General features: G+C 48.1%; 1 long non-coding RNA gene across 1 annotated transcript in view; it reads right to left on the bottom strand.

The window, feature by feature from the left end:
* Positions 1–8,012: 8,012 nt before the first annotated feature.
* LOC138583161 (uncharacterized) overlaps positions 8,013–22,450 on the bottom strand; it is a 72,635-nt gene continuing 58,197 nt past the window's right edge. The window contains exon 3 of the long non-coding RNA XR_011305172.1: positions 8,013–11,033. This is a non-coding gene — a long non-coding RNA (uncharacterized lncRNA). The remainder of the gene's footprint in view (positions 11,034–22,450) is intronic.

Below are 22,450 nucleotides of genomic sequence, written 5' to 3' on the forward strand. Positions count from 1 at the left end.
CCATTGGGCACACCCATTCGGAGCACCTCCAGGCAATCCGTGATTGCCTGCAAGGGGCCACCCACAGGATTGTGAGAGCCATGGGAGGACACTGGGAAGAGGCAGCTGGCAGTACTGCCGCCCTGACTGTTCAGGCAGGGAGCTGAGTGAAGGGGTCTCTGGCCCTTGCAGAGGCTTATCCGTCATAACACGGAGGTCACACTGCAGCACATCCGTGGGCCAGGGTCAATACCCTTCAGTTCAACTACACCAACCGGGGACTCAAAGCAGGGCACACCCAGGCGCCGCTCCCAGCGCCAATTGGGACCAGATCACCAGTGTCTGGCATGGGTGGAAAGAGGAATTGTGACATATTATGCCGTGAGTGGCCATGCTGGGGAGTTGATGGATGGAGAAGGGTGGGGGAATAGTGTGCTAGGGTGTTGGTGGAGGGAGGGGGATAGTGTGCTGGGGTGTTGGGAAGTGTGCAGTGGTGTTGGGAGGGTGGATAGTGTGCTCGGGTCCTGGTGGTGGGAGGTTGAATAGTGTGCTGGGGTGTTGATGGTGGTAGGGGGATGGTCGGATAGTGTGCTGGAGAGTTGGTAGCAATAAATCTGTTGAACTGCATCAATGCGAGGACAAAGTTGATTGCGTCAAAGCCAAGTTTATTCACAATGGCAGGTCGCGCTCAGTGGTATATGTTTTGTGCCTTGTACTGTGTCAGAAAGAATTGTCCATCAGGGCCTGGCGTGCAATTCAGCCATACCCGACATCTCTGTTGATGCATACTGCAGCCCCTGCATCATGATCAACATGTTCATCCTCTGGGGGGGGCATTTCCACGGCAGCGGTACATTTCACTGAATGCTAATGTTGTGCAACACAGTAGTACAATTCAGCCAACTTTTCCTGGAGCGTACATCAGTGCCCTCCCAGTGCAATCAATGCAGCGGAAACGTGCTGTCAGCAGGCCAAAGGTGTACTTACTGCATATGCAGGTCCTGCTGTGTGAGTGGTTGTACGCTGTCTCTTGCAGTGTTTGGGGATCCCGCACAGGAGTCATAAGCCAAGGCAGCTGCGGATATCCAGAGTCTACTGCTTGTGGAGAGACACAGCCATTACACACTGTATAACGTGGGGTGGGGGGGAATTTTCCAGTATCATGGAAATGGACATCGTCTTGAGGTATATGCAGCATCATTCAGTAGAATGTTTCTGTCCTATGTCCGTACATACTGTGTCATTCGTATGTTGCATGGTTTTCAATTCACATTTTCCCTCTCCCTACAGGCTAGTGGGACATGCTGTGCCTGTCGGTGACTTGTGATGCCGACATGGTGGTAGTCCTATGTGGGTGTTTTGCTCTGGTGCTTGGGGCATGCTGGGTCGACTATCAGCAATATGTACGCTTCTGGGTGCAGTGGCTCGCCATTGGTGGGGTAGGTGTACAAGGGTGCATGTCAGTGGTACTGACAGGGTTGCTGTTGCATGGTTCTATGTGGCACTTATTTAGTAATTCTTGATTTTTTTGCACGTTTCATTCTGGTACCTGTAGGCATGGTGGTGTTTACAATTCCTACTATATGTGATCATGGGCTCATCCCTCGCATTGGGTGCAACATGTGCATGCTCCCTGGTCTGTAATGTGATGCTGGTATGGGATATGGACTGGTCAAACTCTTGCAGTGACGTATCATGCAATGCTTTGTGTTGGCATTCACGTCCACAACCCCGCCCCAGTTTGGACAGGTGCTCCGCAGCGCATGCATGCGGCCAGTTGTACTTAACCACAATCCATGTCCGTTGTCCACAGTGCCTCTCCGTGTATCCTGGGAATGTGCTGTTCCATACTAGCACCATGGAATCGTGGGTGGAACCTGGGTGGCTCAGTAGTGGGAGATGAGGTCGGGTTCACAGGTCACCTGCACATTGAGGGAGTGGTAGTGTTTGTGGTTTCTATACACTGCTTCGTGAGCCAGGGGTGTCACCAACACCACATGCATGCAGTCCAGTGCTCCTATCACATTTGTCATGTGTGCTATGGCATAGAACCGTGCCTTCATGGCATTCAGCTGGGCTGCGATGGTGGGCAGTGTGATGTGGTGTTGCACATGACACATGAGAGCATCCATCACCGGGCCCAACACAGAATGTGGGCTGTGCCATGCTGTGCAACATGGCCACGGAATGCTGGAAGGTGCCTGACCCTAGAAATGTTAGTACTGACACTATCTTCAGCACTGGGGGCACAGCTATACGGATGATAATCCTGCTCCCTATGTCATCCTGGATTGTGGTGAGCAGCATTGTTATGGTCTCCCTGTTCAGGTGGTACAGTGCCACCAACTGGGTGTCAGTGAGGGACTAGGGTGGGGCCTGGGGATGGGTGCACACCTTGATTGTGCTCTTCTTCTCCTCCTCTCCCCCAACCCCTCTGTGCTCCCTATGCCCTGGTCTGCTCCTCCTGCCTCTCTGCTTCTAGGCGCAGCATGGGCAACTGCCTGTCCCAGCTCACAGTGGCAAATGGCAGCATGGTATGAGAAACCGTGTTTGGGGTACAGGCGTGTCTTATGCAGCCATTTGGAGTGCATTGGTTGCACCCGTGCCTTGATTTCTGCCTTCTGTGTCTATTTAACTGTACCGTGGTTTTGTTGCTATTAGCGCTGGTTTTCATTGCAAATAGCATCGGACATGGACTTGTGATACTGCGATGTTCGGGGCTCATGTGGCGGGCTATAATAGCGCAGGCTGTAATAGCGCCGGCTGTAATAATGCTGGCTGGTTTTACAGTCGGTGGTATTTGCGCCGACTCCTGATCTGGCGAAGCACTATTGGCAGCGCCAATTCCGTTACAGCCACTTTTAAGGGTAACCGCCAAACTTGTGATGAGGCCCTTTATCTTGTCTGAGCGTTTCAGTAAGGATTTTCATTCTCTTCAGATATTCTCAATATTTTACCTTGACTGGGATGTGTATGAATATTCCAGCAACGATTCACACTCTTTATTCCATCCCCAGGTATCCCATTTTCCCCTGTTACCTGTATCCAGCAGGGATAACGTCCCTGGGGTTCTTATTAGACTGGGACCTTCACCTTCCTGTGTCAGAAACGTCAGACACTGCCTCCATCGTTCGCTTCACTCTGCAACACTTCTGCCGCTGTGGACCCTCAAATCTACTGAGACTCACCTGCAGTTACACCACCACGTGTCCTCTGCTCAGATGCAGGACGCCTTTCGGTACACCGCCCCCTCACTTCAGCCTTCAGCGTCTCTTCCCTTTCCCAACATGGTGCGTTGACTACTTCAGCTTGGTCTGTCTTGCATCGAACACCACGCGTCCAGGACTCGTTTAGTGGCTTTCAGCCAGCTGACTTGAAACTACCAGGCGCTCTCTCAGCCTCTTAGTTTTATGACATTCTCATGGGGCTTCCCCGGTACCTTGTCGAAGTCCTTCTTTCCTTTTAGATTCATACTCGGTATGTTTCCAGTGAACTTCCCAGTTTACTTTAAGTTTTTTTTCATAGACACCAATGATGTGTTTGGTGGACAATAACACATTTTGAATTGTTCCTCAGGTCTTCATAGGATGTTATTGAAGAAGGAGTAGTGTTACTTTGTTTAGGGAGTTCCTCAGAGGAACGAGAGCCCTTGTCCCCAGAGGGTGGGGGGGGGGGGGGGGGTCTCTCCCAATGAGGTCGCGCTTGCCTCTACCCCTAAGGAGCGTATTGTGTAGTGAGCTCACCTCCCTAGCTTCCCAGGGAAAGGCTCCCACCTGGGGAGAAGAGACGGAATCCTGTGATTTGATACAATGTTCTTTACCATGTCATGTGCTGCCTTGACAACATTTTAGAGTGTAGAGAGTTCATTATGCAATACACAGTCCAAAGTGGTTTAGGCTACTTAGTACAAAGTGTGCGGCGGTAGCATATCTAAGGGACCAAAGATGCAGCATCCCTCGTGGTCGTACATTGGCCGGGGATTCCTTCTGGGGTCTCCAGCCTGTAGCACTCCAGATGTTTCGGACTACAACTCCAATGATCCCTCATTATAGACTATGTTGTATTCCAAAACATCTAAAGAGCCAAAGGTTGCATGCTTGCACATTGAAAGACGGTTGCGTAGGCATACAAAGGCAGGTACGCACAAGACATGAGAAGCAGAGTCTCACTACAGCGTGAACAAAATATTAGAGCATTACCTATATAGAATGTTGGGTGAAACCTAATAAAAATAACGCACACACCATGCACAGGCAACCCTGCCCTGCACTCCTCTGAAAAGGATATTCAAGTGTAATTCAGAGAAACGATCAAAGAAAGAGGTCATGGCAGACCTGTACTGGGGATTCCTGGTCCTTGCATGGCCTGGATGGTCGTTTCTGATCACTTGTGTACATGATATCAGGGAGAGGGTAGAGACAGGGTGGCCCAAGATGGCTGGAAGGGACTGGCAGCACACCAGCCTTGCTGGAGAGACTGGCGTGTATGGAGGATGGTGTCTCATGTCAGGGGTTGTAGGCTGTGCTTGGCTCAAGGGACACTAGCCTGCACATGCCACGGCCCCTTGCCGTGGATGTGCTACTATGTTGAGGCCCTTTCGGTCCTAAATATGCCTGTCCTGAACTGGCACCTGGGGGCGTGTGCCGGACATGATAAGACAGTGCAGCCATACAGTGGATCACCACATGTTGGACAGGCATGAAAAGACCTAGACAGGCACTTTATGTCCTGTTCGGCCTTTGGGGGGTGCGAATATACCCTCAGGACCCTCTTGGTAGCCAAGCAAGCCCAGACATGACTGTGAAAGACAGGTGGGCGGTGACTGCCCAGTGTTCTGAGCCATAGCTCTGTCCACACCCATAAAGGGCACGGTGGTTGGTTGGTTCTCTCTCCCTCTTTCTCTCTCTCTCTGCAAATGCTGTTTCGAAGCCTACCTGTTGCTGACTATGCTGAATTTGACCCACAGCTGCAGCTCCCTCCGTCTAATTGGGGCCACGTGGGGTCTGTCCCAGCCATTGGTCTGGGTAATGAGGCCCCAGAACCCAAACAGTGCAACATGCTCATGCATTTTAGAAGTGCTTATCCCACCGTTTAGGCCATTAGGGCCCCCTTTTGTCAGGATGAGCAATGTGCCATCTCCCCTGCCAGGACAGGAGCCCAGTCACACCTGTTACACCCCCTTTCCTTTACTTCAATGAAGCCCTAATCGCAGACAGATCCTGTGGAATTTCGACGATATTGCTAAGAAGGACACTGTGCTGCCAATGGGTGCGCCTCAGATGCAAGTGCCGTGTCCGGGAGCGTGAGCCTCAAAGCACTGTGAATGTCTACAGTCTAATCGACACACTTTGCTGGAACTTTGCTCTGTGCACGCAAGAGCCAAGCTCCAGAAGTACCTGCCTCTTTCCCTGCTGGACACCCGAAGGGCCGCTGACCCTCAACCAGCTGCCCCGATGTAGTAAGAGGCAATGGCCTTTATGAGAAGATGTTTACACGACAAGAGACTTCGCTTCCATAGAAAACTCCGGTTTTTATGTGCATTCATTTTGATAAATTGTATTTGGATGATTTTTGCTAATAAATGTTAATCCAGTGACAAGTAAAAGTCTACATTTCTACGGTTTTATTGTTGCGTATCTCTACAAATAGATTGTATCGCACAAACTATACATGCAATTAGTGGGCTTTAACCTGACCAACCTCGCTGCCCAGTGGCTCAACATCAAGGCGTAAGGACCTTTCAGATCTCTTAATTGAAACGGGCCCCTCAGGCTCCTCCTGTGATGCTCACCAAGAAAGTTTAATAGTGTTTGTAAGAGGTCATTTAGGGTTTTAGCTCCCATGCTGGCTGCCTATTTCCTGCTGTGCAGAGTCCAGTAAACCTGTCCCTTGATAATCTGCAGCCACTCACACACTCCGTCGGGATGAAGATAGGCGCATATTCCCTAAGAAAGCGTCACTCTTTACAAACTAAAGGCAGCGTCACTTTAAATATGCGCTCACTGGCCAAAAATAGAGCACTCCCAAAGGTGCTCAATAATCACAGACCGGCTTTGCCCTGCTTTCAACTCTTTGGTGTAGGGCAGTGAACATGCTTGGGGGCACGGGCGGAGCCAGCCTCAACATTTTAGGGGGGCTGGATGGCAGTTTTGAAAGCTGGTTCTGAGAGGGGCCATTAAGCCTATTGTGCTATAGACCCCCCCCCCCACGAGCCCAGAAGGCCGAGTAGATATTATGTCTTTCTTTGGCCTAACAGTTGCATCTTTCACCCCAAATCCCCAAAGGCATAACCAGGATTGTGTACAAGTGGGGCGTGAAACGAATGTAGCAGAGCTCATCTTCTGCCCCCGGCCAAATGCGCACGAGTGACCAAGTATAGTGAGGGAGCGCAAACCAATCAAAGAAGTTCCAGGGGGGTTCTCCCCCTGAGAATATTTGATCAATAATGGGTAAAAATGGTACATTTTACAGTAGACTTTCTGTGATAAATTAGGTAACAACCCACACAGTTTTCAATCGGTTTTGTAGAGTAAGACATGAAAATAGTCCATTAGATGCCAAGTCACGAACAATGCAGAGGAGCATTTTCCAGGGCATTTCTACAATGCCTTTGCCCACTATATGCCAGTACTCTGCAAATGTAAATAAACCTTTTCATATTAATTTTGCCCACACATGTCCATTATGGTGCACTTATATATGCCAGGATTCCCACACAAGAACATACTCAACAGGGGTTCCAGGCCCACCTGTGTTTATGGCTAGCCATGGCCCAGTGAAAATAAAGTGGGCTTCATGGAAGAAAGGGTTCATTCATTATGTGAAGGCGGCCTGTGCAAACAATATCTCTAATGAGCTCAAGGTATCTCTGGATTCATTTTCTTGGATATGAGGGGCAGAGAATGTACAAGACTTTACCTGAAATTACGGACCTGGTTCAGGAAAGTGGCGTTAGTGAATTTGACAATGCTTCGGTGAAACTTGATCGTCATTTTGATGTCAAGTACCGTATTAGAGAGATACATCTTTGGAGTTAGGGAACAGCAAGAGGGAGAGAAGGTGGAAGAATACTTTACAGCATTGCGCCATCTTGCTTCGAACTGCGAATTTGGAGAGAAGCTGGACGAGCACATACGTGATCAGTTCATGACCCACTGTTCAAATGACAAAATAAGAGAGGAAATATGGTCAAAAGACAAACCTGACCTGGAGGAGGTGGTAGCGATAGCAAATAGGGTCAAACACACAATGCAGTGTTTAGCAAAATTATCAAGAAGGGAGAACAGACCCATGATGAGTGAAATATTAATCCTGCCAAAGAGTTTAGGAATGTGAAGAAGGGAAGGAAATGGGTCAAAGGGGATGTGAAGCAGGGGATGAGAGAAGTAGTAAGAAAACGGGTGGAGGTTGTTACTGTGAACCTGGTAATGTGCAGTGGCGAGGACAGTTGGGATAGTCCATTCGCCTACATTTATGTGAATGCAAATCTGGCACGTATGATGGCCAATTCAGGGGCAAAATTTTTGCTCATGTCACGTGAAGTGTATGAGGGCGTCGTGGGTGGCAAGGTGGAGGACCTGGCCCCGTCAGATAAAATACCCCCAACCTATACCCAGCAGAACAGCAGCCCAACTGATTATAACTAAAGCATAACATTCGCTGAGCACTCCATATTCTACCGCAAAGTTCCATACCCTCCCAAGCACATACATCACAACAGTTTTCCCCTTAATTGATGGCAATAATTATTCTATAACAAAACATGTTAATGCTAGCTCTGCCAATATATGGCAGTCTCCCCCCGTGAGAACATACTCCAGTTGGCTTGCCACGTCACAGTAAGAAAGCCTGCCCTGGCTGGCTGGCCGATTAAATAGCTCGGCAGGTTAAGAGCTTGCTGTTGCGATCAGAGTGTGATCTGCAGGTCACAGGTTCAAATCCCAGCAAGGCCAACTCAGTCTTTCATCCTGCCGAGGTTGATAAATGAGTACCTACGTCGGTTCAGTGATAATTACATGTGCATATTCTATCTGTATAGTGCTTTGGCGAAGGTGCTTTATAAAAATATCATTATACAAATTCCCCCCATACACGAACATTCAACATGGTTGTATTTACCCCTAAAGCCAATAAAAATGTCATGCCCTCCATGTAAGGATAGTTGTGTTGTCATTTGTCTTTAAATAATAAACAAAAAGCAATGCCACAGTAAGGAAACATGCCTCCCCCATGTAAATACACTCAACATGTTGGCTCTGCTCTTAATAAGAGTACAGAATTTCCATCCAGCCCCATTGTTGTACCCTCCCCCGCTCCAAACCCTCCTTCAAATAATAACACTCAAATTGCCTTTGCTTTGCCCAAAAAACGCCAGTAGAACATGCCATGCTCCAGTCAAAAAAATGGTTATACTCCAACACCCCTCCCCAGGCCCCATACACACCTATAGACATACAGATACATATATACAGATGCACACGCATATTTATACACACATGCATACGCATTCACCCACCAATCCCGCACCCATACAGCTTATCTGTCATTCAAACGCGCACTTGCACCCATGTACACCATTCTCACTGCATTCATTCATATGCGTGCACTTCCAGGCATCCCCTCCACGTAAACATACACAACCTTACACACTGCCTTGCATGCATGCAAAACCTTTTTTTTTGGTTTGGGCTATTAGATGGCAGAGACACATATAAGCCGAAACTATTGCATTAGAGTACAGATAGGGAGAAATGGCACAGGAGGAGGGACACAAAACTTGAAGGTGTTTTGTTGTTTGCCCATCTATTGACTGCTCATTGCCATGCTGTTGCCTATGGCCATCCCCTCCCAGTTCCTGCCCCTCCCAGCCCAAAACAGCTCCTTGTGGGAACTCTTTGTGCTCGCTTTAATGGAGCCTTACATTCAAGTATTTTTTCAAAGCAGTGTTCTGATAATTACTTAATTGGAGCTGTAAACAGAGCTCAAGTCAAGGGTACACTTTTTTTTCAGAGGGTGGACTCCGTCCCCCCAGCAAAAATGTGAAACACTGAGTGTCTTCATTGAATTTATGAATGAACTCCCACTTCAGAGGCTAAGGGCCCCAAGGCCAAGGGCGGCTCCGACATTGGCGGCTTCAAGATGTGTCTGCAGATGTCCGCAGGGGACGCCAAGGAAGCCAGCAGCTAACAGACACCAGCAAAAACTGAGTGTGGCATGGGTGGGGAGTAGAGCAATTACTCTACTCCAGAAAACCACTGCCACTCTATCTTACTTCCCAATAATAGAGTGCCATAATATTAGCATGTCCACACTTAAATAGAATTGTAAATGTTAGCATGTCCACACTTTGTGAACATTAGCCTGCGTCGCATCTAAATAGGATTTTGATTGAAGGATAGCATGCCCACGCCTAGATGAAACTTGAATGTTAGCATGTGCCACACTTAGAACTGTGAACACCAGCCTGCGCCGCATCTAGATAAGATTGTGAATGTGAGCATGCCCACACCTAGATAGAACTCTGAACATTGGCCTGCACCGCTTCCAGATAGGATTGTGAAGGCCAACAAGTGCCACACTTAGACAAAACTGTGAATGTCAACATGCTAAAGGTCAGGTAACCCACTAACCAATATAACCTCAAACTCTGCATACTTATCTCACTCAAAAACTCTCACAACCATCTCTCGCACCACAAGCCGCACACACTTCACAACAACACATAAGCCGGAGCAACAGCACACGCGGACTGACACCGATCCAATACCCGCACCAAAGCTCAGCACCCGGTGTATACCGAGTTGAAGCTGCCAACAGAACACCACTCCTCTCACTATCCTACTCCCTCTTCACCTTACTAACCCATCCCTCCTTATCATTTACAGATCCGCCAGAGCGCCTGGGGACCAATTCCGTTGGTGACGGTGCGCGGTACAAATACCTTTAACATTTAAGCACAGTCTTTACGTTTGCAGGGTGGACACTTCACCACTGCACCATATAACCTGATGAAAAATAACAAACATCTAAAGGGGAATTGTCCCTTTTCAGTACTGCATGTTCCAGGGAAAACATCGGTATTGGCTCTTGGAGTTTAAAACATGCACACCTTTAAACGTTTTTAAAAAAACACTATTAGAAGAAAATATCCTCTCTTGGTGTGTGTGTGCGTTGACTTGCCCTTCGTCCTGTGCAATATGGGTGGTTAGGCAAAGCTAATTCAATGAATTGTGCATATTTCACCTTGATATGCTCATTTTTGGCGACGTCACATCCAACTGTATTTGTTAATGAGTTCCCCCACCTTTTTGTAGGACTTGACTCCTGGCTGTAAACACAATTCTGGTGTATTAAAAATGTCTTATCTGGGTGCGCCTTAAAGCCACTCAAATTATTAGCACTGTGCACGTCCTTTACTGAAGACCTGTTGAATACAAGTATTGGCAAAGTCAACCATTTTGGCGGTACTCGCACCATTTTGCACCTGCTACCATCAATGCCCAGTATAATACCACTACGCCATTGCCATGGCTATACAAAAGCCCAAACGGTTGGCATTGCCAATGGTTCTATTCTTCCCCGTTTCCCTCCGGACAGCTCAGGCCCTACCCTATTCTAGGCCTCTGCAACTCACAGGCTATTTAGTTAATGCTAATTATTGGAGGCGTGAGCCATCTAAAGGGTGCGCCCAGCCGATAATCCTTTAACTTCATCATTCAAACATTGAGGGCCTATTGATCTTTCCTTGGCAGTCTTTTGTCCTCGGCCTCTGTTCCTTTTCTGCTGCCACAGTCACGTCAATGACACTTTTCTCATCTCAGAGAGCGATGTATTTGCTCACTTTTAAAGTTTAACAGTGAGTAAATAAAACTGCTCTCCGAGGTGGGGAATGCGATAGGTTCTTGCTGTTTGAGCTCCCCCAACTTCTATGATAAAGCTGGGATAAAGTACTGCGTTTGCATTAGGAAACGTTCTGTTTTCTCGCAGCTCTCAACTGTTCCCTTGCCGGATCACCTGGCCCCGTTTTCTTCGGATTTTTGAGGCTTGTAGTTTTCCTGAATATCAAAAGGGAAAGAAAAAACATAAGTCAGGAATTCAAATTAAAAAAAAAAAACAGAACCTGGTGGCATTTGCACACATTGCAGGGGAAACATGAGAGCCCTACATCCTATGCACCCCACAGCTGCCACCCCAACCAACGCCCTTCATCTTTAGGCTGCACTTAAGACATTCTTGCCTTTCCTTATCAAATATTGATTGTGTGGCTAGATATGCGCTCTCAGGATACAACACTGCAGCCACCGAATCTTCTTACTGCCCCAATAAAAGTGTTTTCCATTTGCCTTACATTTTTACACGGGCCTACACGACTCCTTTGCGGCCGGGACCAGCAGAGAGGCTCGGTTGTTAGGGATCAAAAATGCACGCCGAGCCGCCAAGGCGATCGCTTGAGGCCTGAACCACAATTACATGGGCGTCCATTGAGTTCAGAACGCCAACAGGGGTGTCATGTTACGCTCCCATGGTGATGAGGGCTTTGAGAAAAAAACAATGAGACTAAACTCACAAAACTTTTATTTCCTCACAGTGCACCAGTCTTAATGGCCTTCATGTGATCACTTTGGGAAGCCTTCTTTTTCCAAAAAGATTTCTATAAAAGGCCAAGCCATCTGCGACCTAACAGGTGCAATCAATCATCCGGGTTGTTTTATTATTTTATTTTTAAGGTGCCGAGGTTTCTCCTCCTGATTTGCCTGACGTCAGTCGGCCAATATAATATGCGTCGCTAGGGGGGTTCTGGGGGGGTGAATCCCTGTGCCCCACTCTTGTCCCCCCTCTACCTAAGACGAGCAGTGACCATGTTTTCCCCCTATTTTTGTCTGTGCCCCCCTACTTTTGTCTTTGGCCCCCTCTGTGCCCCTCCTAACTTTGATTCCTGGCGACGTCACTGGCAATATTATAGCTCATTGGGTTAATGCACCTTCTTCAGAGACCTGCAACTACTGGTCAAAAGGTAAAAATTCCAAAAGGCTGGCCTCACTCAAACAATGTTTAATGTTGAAAAAAATAAGAACCATTGGGTGATAGAAAGGCCTACTAAAGCACGGACACTTTCTAATCGCACACAGCACAAATTGTATTGTCAGTCCGTGCTTTAGTAGGCATTTTTATTATGGTTTCATGAAAACGAATCACCAGGTGGAGGAGGAGTGACATGCATTGGGGTTAAACGTACATAAGAGGCATAAGTAAAACCATGCGATGTCACACAATGTGCTGCACTGATTTCTGTCAGTGGCGGCTGGGGGATTTTTTAATTGGAGGGGCGTAAATGATTCCCTCAAATATGCGGGAGCAACCGAGTGTTGTGAGTGAGCCTGAACCAACCAAGGGGCGCTCTGGGCGGTTCTCCCCTCAAGAAAATTCTAAAGCACACTTTAAAAAAAAAAATGGGTAAAAAGCCCACAGCATGTAATTGCTTTTGTTACGAACAGTGCACAGGAGCAGGTTCTTTATGTCTTTTTCCACAATGTATACATATGCCAGTATAAATATATGTTCATGCTGACTGTGCCCATACAATTCCATGCTAGATGCACCAATATGGTGGTCTGGAAGGCTGCCCAAAGCATTTCCAGAGGTTAAGATTAATTCTAAACCTTCCAGCCACCACCTGCTGTTTTGCTTAGTTACCCCGAGTGGGACGGGTGTGCCCAGACGTGGGTCCAGGCCTGCCGGGCCTAGAGACCCAAGCTACTCGTCACTGATGAGGCCCAACAAGGCTGAAACATGTCTGGGGATGCTTGTGGTCTCGTGCAGATGGAATGTGACCAGGCAGTTCAGGCTGGACTGTCACTTTTGCGGACGGACCAAGCCTGATGTGTGTATGGTCTATCCCCTTCTGTAATGGCTTGCAGGTGATGAACAATGGTCTGATAGGTTGCCCAGAGGAAAGCCAGAGGTTTAAAACCTTCCAACCATCACCTCTTTTGTTTTACTCCTGCACCAATATGTGTCAGCGTTCCGATCTCAGGACATACTCCTGTTTGCTTTGCCCATAATGCCAGTAAACATACTGTAAGATAATATGTCCATGATTGCTCTGCCAATCTATGCCAGTATGCCCATGTAAGAACATATCCCTGCTGACTTTTCCAGTGTGAAAGCCATGCCACAATAAGCAAACATGTCAAGACTGGCTTCACCAATGTAAACCAGTCTTGCCACAAAAGTACACTCATCGTACAGTGGACATGACAGTCTCCAAGTGTGTTCCCCTGACAGCCGTTACCTGTGTTTCACATGTATGTCACTTATTTCTGTGGGTTTTCTGCATTTTCTCATTTTCAATGTATTGCATGACTTAATTTCCTCAAATGTATCTTTCATCTTACACTGTATGGGACTGCACTGTATAAGCCCAGCTCTTGTCCAGGCAATATACTAATCTATGCCCACTGTGCACTATGCAACCTAGTCATTGCCTATGCTAATCTATGCCCACTGTGCACTATGCAACCTAGTCATTGCCTATGCTAATCTATGCCCACTGTGCACTATGCAACCTAGTCATTGCCTATGCTAATCTATGCCCACTGTGCACTATGCAACCTAGTCATTGCCTATGCTAATCTATGCCCACTGTGCACTATGCAACCTAGTCATTACCTATACTGATCTATGCCCACCGTGCCCGGCGTATCCAGCTCCACATCATGAGTATCATACCTTGCAGCCTGCTACTGTACCTATCTGCAATTATTCTCTACTATAGAGAGGACAGTAGCCTCCCTACTATGCCCCACAAGGCCCCTAAATTCCACCATGACTACTGACATCAGTATGGAACACCCAGATCTGAATCCCCTATCCGAGTTTCTCAGCAACCCATGTAGTCTACTCTGTCGAAACTCTAGGCTTAGAGCTAGACTCTCGAAACTATATGAGCCTCTGACTAGAACCCTACCACCTAACAACAAAAGATCTTACACCCAGAAGCCCAACACCAACGCCCCCCCAAAAAATAGGAGACTTCTTCCCACTACCCAGACCAAAACTGTACCACCTCACCCGTCAAACTACCTACTCAAAGGTGGACTAATAAATGCAAGATCCCTGATAGCACATGCCACAGACATCTGTGATCTGATAGTGCTCGACAATCTGGACTTCATCGCCATCACTGAGTCCTGGCTGCACAACGCAGCAGGACCCCTACTCTCCTTAGCCATCCCAGAAGACTTTACCATATTCAGGCAAGATAGAAACAATACGCGCGGCGGTGGTATTGCCATCATCGCAAAGACCAGCTTAAATATGAGAATCTCACCCACAACAGCAGCTGATTCATGTGAATCACTTTCCATCAAACTTCCACTAGCTAGCTCCCAAACCATGACGATCCACCTTATCTACAGACCACCTGGTCCCTTAGGGTCCTTCGAGGAGGATCTCCATAATCTACTTTCCAACAACCTTAAAACTTCTTCACAACTACTTGTCCTAGGAGACTTCAATCTGGGCTTCAATGACCCTTTAGATAGAAATGCCACCATCATTGCCAACTCCCTCTCTAATCTGGGCATGACGCAAAAAACTCTTGAACCCACACATAACAAGGGAAGAATCCTTGATTGGCTAGTAGATTACAATTGCACTGCCAATATCAAAGCTATTATCCCTCAACCTTGGACAGACCACTTCTTCCTGTCATTTGAACTATCTACCTCCAGACCACCTCCACCAGCCTCCATTACGGCCCCGCCTTGCCCAACAAGAAACAAAAAGAGCATCACCAGAGACAAAGTGATCCCAGCCATTCTACCTACACTCAACGGATTAGCAGATCATCTAGACCCAGAAACACTTTGTCAACGAGTACAACAAAATTATGCTAACCACCCTTGACAACATCGCACCCTTGAAACTCAGAAAAAGTAAACCCAAATCTCACCTAAATAAATGGTTTACCCCCGAACTAAAGGATTTGCGACTACTTAAGAGGAGCTGCGAAACAGCATGGAGACTCACCCCCTCAGTAGACCACAAAATGAAACTAACAGAAATCTCCTCCCAATATAAAAAAGAAATCCATCTGGCCAAACAGAACTCCTTTAATAAACGGATCTCCAGCGCCAATTCAAGCATGAGGGAACTATTCACCATCCTCAAAGAACTAGAGTCACCCATCCCCATTCCGGATACATGCACCAAAGATAAAACTTGGTGCTCCAACATTCAGCTAGCCCTATCCAATAAAATCTCCCTACTCCAAACGAAAATAACCAAAAAGAAAGCTTCCCTTACTCATCACTCCAAGACTCACAACCTCATCACAGTCACTACCCCAAAGACCCAGGACACAGCCACACGGTTCATGTTTTCCAAAACATCGATTCTTGAGGTGGAGAAAGTCATCCTCTCCCTTAAGCCGTCTAACTGCCAGGGCGATTCTTGCCCTGCCCAGCTTATAAAAGACGCAGCTAGAGATCTCTCCCCGTTTATTGCCAAACTTGTCAACTCCTCATTCTCGTCCGGCACAGTACCCACCAATTTAAAACAATCCTGGGTACTACCTTTGCTCAAAAAGCAAACATTAGACCCCCTTATACCCACTAACTACCGCCCCATTACAACAGTCCCCTTCCTGCTCAAAATTCTGGATAAGATCGCCTACAATCAAATCCAAAGTTTCCTGGAACAACACAAACTCTTAGGAGAGCGCCAATCAGGATTCCGCCCACAACATGGTACTGAGACTGCCCTTATCGACCTAAAGGCACAAATAGATGAAATAAGAGACAAAGGCAAAATGGCTCTCCTCTTGCTGCTGGACCTCTCGGCGGCATTCGACCTTGTAGACCATGGGGTACTTTGCAGCCATTTAGACTCAGCCGCACATTTCTCCAAGGAGGCCATATCTTGGATTGAATCCTTCCTTAGTGACAGGACCATGAGGGTGTTCTCCCCTTCAGCAGCGGCGGACCCAATCCCCATCCGATGTGGAGTCCCTCAGGGCTCATGCGTCTCCCCGACTCTCTACAACATATTCACTAAGCCCCTTTTTGATGATCTGGAGCATCTTGGTATCACCTACACCAACTATGCAGATGATACCCAGATTCTCCTCCCACTTTCCGGGGACTACAACAAGGATTTGGCCTTGGTGAATAGGGTGTACATCATCGTCCAGGCATGGATGGCAACCCACGGACTATGCCTGAACGATGACAAAACAGAGTTGCTCATCCTAGGGACACATTCTAATATGAAGAAACTCAGTCAGGACTATACTTCATTTGAAATTGACGGGAACATTATCAAGGTTTCCAAAGATGTGAAGACACTTGGCTTCTATCTGGATGCCACCCTCTCTTTTGACAAGCAGGTGAAGTCATTGGCATCTGCCACCGCCCACACATGCAAGCTCATTAGAGCAGGCAAGCATTTTCTCTCCGATAACAACTGCCTTATCTTAGCGAGAGCATTAATCCTTTCGAGGCTTGAATATTGTAATGCCCTCTACATCGGAGCAAACAAATCCATCACCCACCGACTCCAAATTCTTCAAAACAATGCCCTACGAGCTGCCCTTGGTGTACCCAAAAGATCACATATCTCAAACATCAGGCGCCAAAACAATTGGTTGTCCTCCCAAAACAAAATCCACCTTAAAGTAGCATCCCTGGTTCATAAAGCCCTGAACAATGCAGCACCAAGCTATCTCTGCAATAAACTCACTAAAAGAAATCATTTACGCCCTGCCAGAACTGCTAATGCCAACAGCCTCAACATTCCCAGATTCAGGTTATCTAAGGCGGGGGGCAGTAGCTTCTCGGTGCAAGCAGCTCAATTATGGAACTCATTGCCTAATCCTCTACGCGAGGCACAGCCCTTCCCTAAATTCAGAATTAACTACATCAATCTGCTAAGGACTACCAATGAATAGCCTATCGGCGCCCACTTATCCCCCACCCCACCCTAGAATATACACTTCATTATGATCCTATGGTCCCACTCACTTTGCCCACCTGACCATTGAGCTTTCGCCCATACAGTACCTGTACATAGACTGTCTTGATCATATTTTGTATTTATTCTGCATGTAAATCGCAACTGCTGCCTTCCTGTGATATTTTGCAGTCTATATTTTGTATTTTGTATTTGTACAGTGTATATATCCCATGACCCCACCCTGCAACTTAAGCTTCGCATTTTCTGTACTGCTGCGCCCGGATACCTGCGGGTCTGGTGCGCATTATAAGTGAATAAAACAAACAAACAAAACAAGGAATCCAAGGGCTGGCCAACGCCCCCTGAGAACTAAACGTGTTCCCAGCCAAGACTAGAACTGCAAACCTTTAGGACCAATGTAATCTGCAGCCTGGGGGCTGGCCCTTCCATCTCCTTCCTGTGAACAATGTCCTTCTCTCCCCAGCCCTGTATTTCCCACTTACCCTACACCCTGCAATGTCCCTGCACCCTTCCAGTACCAAGCTTCCTTGAGCCCTGGGGAACAGCCCAGAAACTCTGGAGGGGGGAAGCGACAGCTGTCGAGGGGGCACCAGTACCTGCATGTGTCACCCTACGCCCTGCAAATTCCCACCCTCCCCTGTCACCTGGACCCTGGAAACAGCTGTGTTCATGGAAGTGGACGTGGGTGGACCCTGGAGGGTGGAAGTGACACCTGTGGAGGGGGCAACCGTTTCTGGATGGACCTATACCCTGTGAATTCCCGCCCCCTTCCTGTCACTTGGACCCCGAGAACAGCTGTGTTCATCATGGAAGTGGATGTGGGTCAGGTTCTAGAGGGGAGGAAACAAAAGTTGCGGAGAGAGCAACTGTCCCTGCATTTGTCTGCCCTATATCTTGTGATTCCTGCCCCTTACTCATTGGACCCTGTGGGCATGCTATGGAGGAGGGGCTGGGCCAACTGTCTTACAAGTGTGTTGAGAGAGGCTCTGGGTCTCTTTTTGGTTGCAGTGGTGTGCTGGATGCGTGGGTGGGGGCAAAGTAGCCTTGGAGGCCATTAGCAGGTACTTTTCACCCAGTCTGGCCTTCTTCCCCCCTTTCCCTCCCCTTCAACCTCTTTCTCTCGACCTGCTCACTTCTGCCTCTGCACCTGCCTTTCTCCATCCCTTACTCTCGCCCTCTCTCTCTCCCCTTTTCTTTCTTCTCTCTCCTTTGGCCGTTTCTCTTTCCCTCTCCTCTTTCTTTCTCTCTTCTTCCTTCCATTTCTTCCCCGTTCTCTTTCTCCTCTTTCCCTCTTTTTCTCTCTCTTCACCCCTGTGGGCCTGCTGTCCGTCTTTCTGCCACCTGGGCCTAGTCTCCCCCCTCTCTCAGCTCTCACCCTCTCTGCCAGCCCCCTTCTCTCCCCATCTCCACACCAGCTACTTTCCTCCTCACTCCACACTCTGTCACCGCTTCCCATCATTTCTTCTCTCTCTCCAGTTTCTCTCTCCTCCTTCCCAGCAGCCTCCCCACTCAAACCATTTCTCCCTCCAACCCTTCCCTTCCTCCCTTAGTGTCCCTTCTCTTCCCCCTGCAGCCAAGGGTACTCTCCAAGCCCCCGGGTCCTATGCAAGTATGTGTGCCTAGCTTGTATGCCAACCATCAATGCCCCACCTTGTGCCCGCAGACCATTGTAGTCAATCATCCACGTCCAGTGTGTGCCTAGGATACTCTGCTGGCAACATGTCTACTTAGCTGAGTGTAATAAATCTGTTCTTGATTTTTGTAAAGACTTTGATGCCTTAATTTGTGTTACCACTTTACGGTGTAGCCTGCCTGTTATTGCCAGAGGGCGGACCCAGTACGTCTGCACACACAATCCACCCCCACCATGTCTGTTAATTCCCAGGCGAAAAACAATGGCTCTGCCTGGGGTCTCCCGCACGGCCCTCCCATTTTGGTCTGCCACCCACATCCACAGTTTTCTGGTGCAGGTACTCCGATCTAGAGATGGGTCTAGGTCCCTGATCACGTGAAGAGCATCTTAACACCTGTACCTTTCTCTGACTGAACTCGCCCCTTCTCTGAGGACTGCGCTCCTCTTCTCTATCCCTTTTCTGCCTTCAGCAACAGCCATTTCTATCCACGTGGATTAAAACGTTCCCCTTTTTCAGAATCTACAGACTAGACCCCACCAGTCCCATGGATGAGGTTAACCTGCCCACTCAGCTGCCTACTGTACCAGTGCCTGGCTACCTGTCTGCCAGATCAAGTAGTAAGGTAACAACTGAAGCACCAGTCACATACACTGATATTACCAGCTTTTAGCCTGTTGGGAGGGTTCCTAGTCTCGGAGGGGGATGGTAGCACTGAGGGTAGGTCAGTGTACCCATTCAGTCAAAACAGGTCCCACTTACACAGTGGTGAGGCACATGCACATTTCCATTGTCAGAGGACCTGCACACCCACAACACATCACACAATTGTGATAGCAAATTGTGGGTGTACCTTTCCGGGTAATCTACCCAACTAGTCATAGCCTCCAGATTTCACCCCCTAATTTTTTGCGGTGTTCAGTTTTGACCCAGAATGTTCCTCTGGAGCAGGGGGGGGATCACCTACCCCATAACAAAATCAGCTTCTAGGTCCATACCGGAGGGTGAACAAGTGAAGCTGTAGCTCATTGCTCACCTTAGGGACCGGTATGCATTGAGCCTCATTTTAGAGTGTGTTACCAGTCGTTTAATTCTGTTTACTAGTACCAGGGCCACCTAATCTGTACCAAACGCATTTCTTAGACACCAACTAGGAGTGAACAAGGCTAGTAAAGGGCTCAACCTCACCTACTTACCCAGTTTAATTATATCCATCCTGATCGTGAGAGACGTGCATTTCTTTGGGACCACGAGAGTGGGCCTCTAGAGATTGTCTTTTGCCTGGACACTTTTGAATGGAGTGTCTGACCTGCCTGCCTGAATTTGATTAGTTTTCCAGGGACAACTGGAAATTTTACCCGACACTCCTTTTTGTAAATGAACCAGTAGCTTGGCATTACCGTGCCCAGTGTCCTGCAGTGGTCGAAGTGTATGAAAAGAAGTAGTGGAACTATGTTCCCTGCTGGCCTGCACCCACTCCCCACAAACCCCATCACCACGCACCCTCCCACACACAATACAAACCCCCAAACACATGCACCCGCTGTTTAAGAGAACGTTCAGTGCAGTACACACAAAAAGTGAAAGCTTCAACTTCTTCCTACACTTTTATTTTAAAACGAAACCATTCCGAAACGCTTTCTTTTTAAAATAAAAGAATAGAAACAGTAAAACTTAATTTAAAAAAGTAGAGGAGCACCGCTCCCAACCGCTCCCGCTCACTTCGACTACAGGTGTCCTGCAACATTTTATCACTCAACCCCTTCCCTAGCTGAGTACCTGTGAGTGTGCATCTGTGAGCGCCTGTGAGCGATTGTGAGTGTGCTAGAGTTACCCTGGTTGATAGACTTGGATAGTGGTGACTCCGTGGTGCTGACCTACGCCTGTAGTGATTTAGTATTTGTCCGGAGAAACTTGTCAAGAAAGGTTAGTTCGTTTATGAGTCCTTTTTGCCTGTCAGAAAGGGAAATTCTTCAAGCTAGGGAGTGAGCCTTTCCCCCGATTCCCCTGTGGCCCTCATGGCCACAGTGCATACCCCAGATATTGTCAGATGGATGCCAGTATGGTACAAACAATACATGCCCCACGGCCTACTGGCCTGGCCCCTAGAAGGCTCCTTTGATGAGACTCACCTAGCTGCAGTGCGTGAGGTTCTTAAAAGTGTGAAAGTTCAGCAGCTAGGCAGTGGAAGGCCTACACGTGGTGGTCCTAGCAAAATGTGTCTATGGCCAAAAACAAGTGGCTGAAGCAAGTTACCCTAGAGAAAAAGATAGAACAGCATAATCTAGAAAAGATGAGAAATGACCCCAGTTGTAGGTGTGACCCCTGCCCATACCCATTGTTAACCCCAGTAACCCCTTCTGCCCCAGAGGATGTGCTAGATTTTTCTGTGCTTGCTCCCCCACCCGGCTCTTCTGCTCCATTCCCAGTACCTGTCCCTTGGGCGTATGCCCCTGTTGCGACAGCCACTGTACTGTCTGACCTGGATGAGACTGCCCTCCAGATGGTGCACGCACCCCTGGGGGCATGTATGGGGCTTCTAGAGGACAGCATGAATGTATAAGGGGAGGGAGAGGAGGAATCATTCACCACTCTCAGATGCCCCCTCTGAACACCCAGTACTGGGGCTATCAGAACCCCCAGTACCTGCCTCAGCCTGTCCCAGGCCAGTATCCTCCCCGGCCCCGGTACTATAATGCTAGTGTGAAAAATGCCAGCCAGAATAAAAATGGCGTTGATGCGCAGCCATTTTGAACACTTGTCTCCCACTGCAGTATTAAAGTCTGCGTTTCTGCGGGCCTCACAGAATAAGCAAGTAGCAGAGAAAACAGAGCAAGCTCACGAAAATATTATGCGAGCAGACTAACTGCAGAGAATAGTTATTGTATTGTCCATTGAAGGACGAATACAGAAGGGGAGTCGGAGCGCACTGCAGGTGCATGATAAGGGGTCTCGGAATGCATGCAAGAGAGAGGGGCGCTGTGTTTTTCCACTTCTAACTGGATTTTTCCACCCTCCGTCTCTTCGACTTGTGATCTACCTTTCGGCCGAGTGCAGAGCACAATTGTGAAGGGCGGGAGATGCCGCCATAAAGGAGAGGGCATCACAGAGAAGGTTAGTTGGATGTTGAACCCCAGGTGTTGCAGTCTTGCTGAAAGGGAGGACGCTCCGCTTCAGACCCCATTAGACGCAGTAATCTCTTCACCTACCTGCTGAGGGACTAAGCAGTGTTGCTGGTGGCCAAGATTAAGTTTTCTTCTGCCTTCTCCTTAACGGTGAAGGTGAAGTTACCTATATTCTGATATATATATTACACAGCCACATTTGTGGCCGTGTAGTTCTGGTTAAGTTGCTGTTTCCATAGGAAGAGCACTTTTTGGGCGGCTTATAACTCCGCTCCCCCAGGACGAATCCACACCAAACTTTGCAAAAAAGGTGTATGTGCCACTGTGATTTTATTTTGCAAATGTTGGTGATGTTTGGTCCGGGGGGGGTGATAGAGGGGGGGGGGTCCCAAAACGTCTTTTTTGCCCATAGACTGAATGGGAGGGAAACTTTGCGCATGTCTACAGCCCAAACGGCTGGACGGATTTTCACCAAATTTGCGGCAGGAGCTTGCTCCCGAAAGCGTGCCAATCCATCCAGTAGTTTTCTTTAAAACGACCAAAAAGTACGTCTGAAATAATTTGTGATATCTATGTCTGCTCTGCGGACACACTTCCCTGTTCGCTCCACAGATAAGATTCTGTTTGGCTAATCCGTAGCGTCATGTTTGCGGACATGTGGCACGTTCACTGATTGGATGTTGAACAGCATGAAGTGCGTCAGATTCTGTCGCTGCGCCCGCCATCTTTCATTCGTGTTTT

This window comes from Ambystoma mexicanum, chromosome 3q, assembly GCF_040938575.1.
Source record: "Ambystoma mexicanum isolate Mex_15411 chromosome 3q, UKY_AmexF1_1, whole genome shotgun sequence".
Lineage (NCBI taxonomy): Eukaryota > Metazoa > Chordata > Amphibia > Caudata > Ambystomatidae > Ambystoma > Ambystoma mexicanum.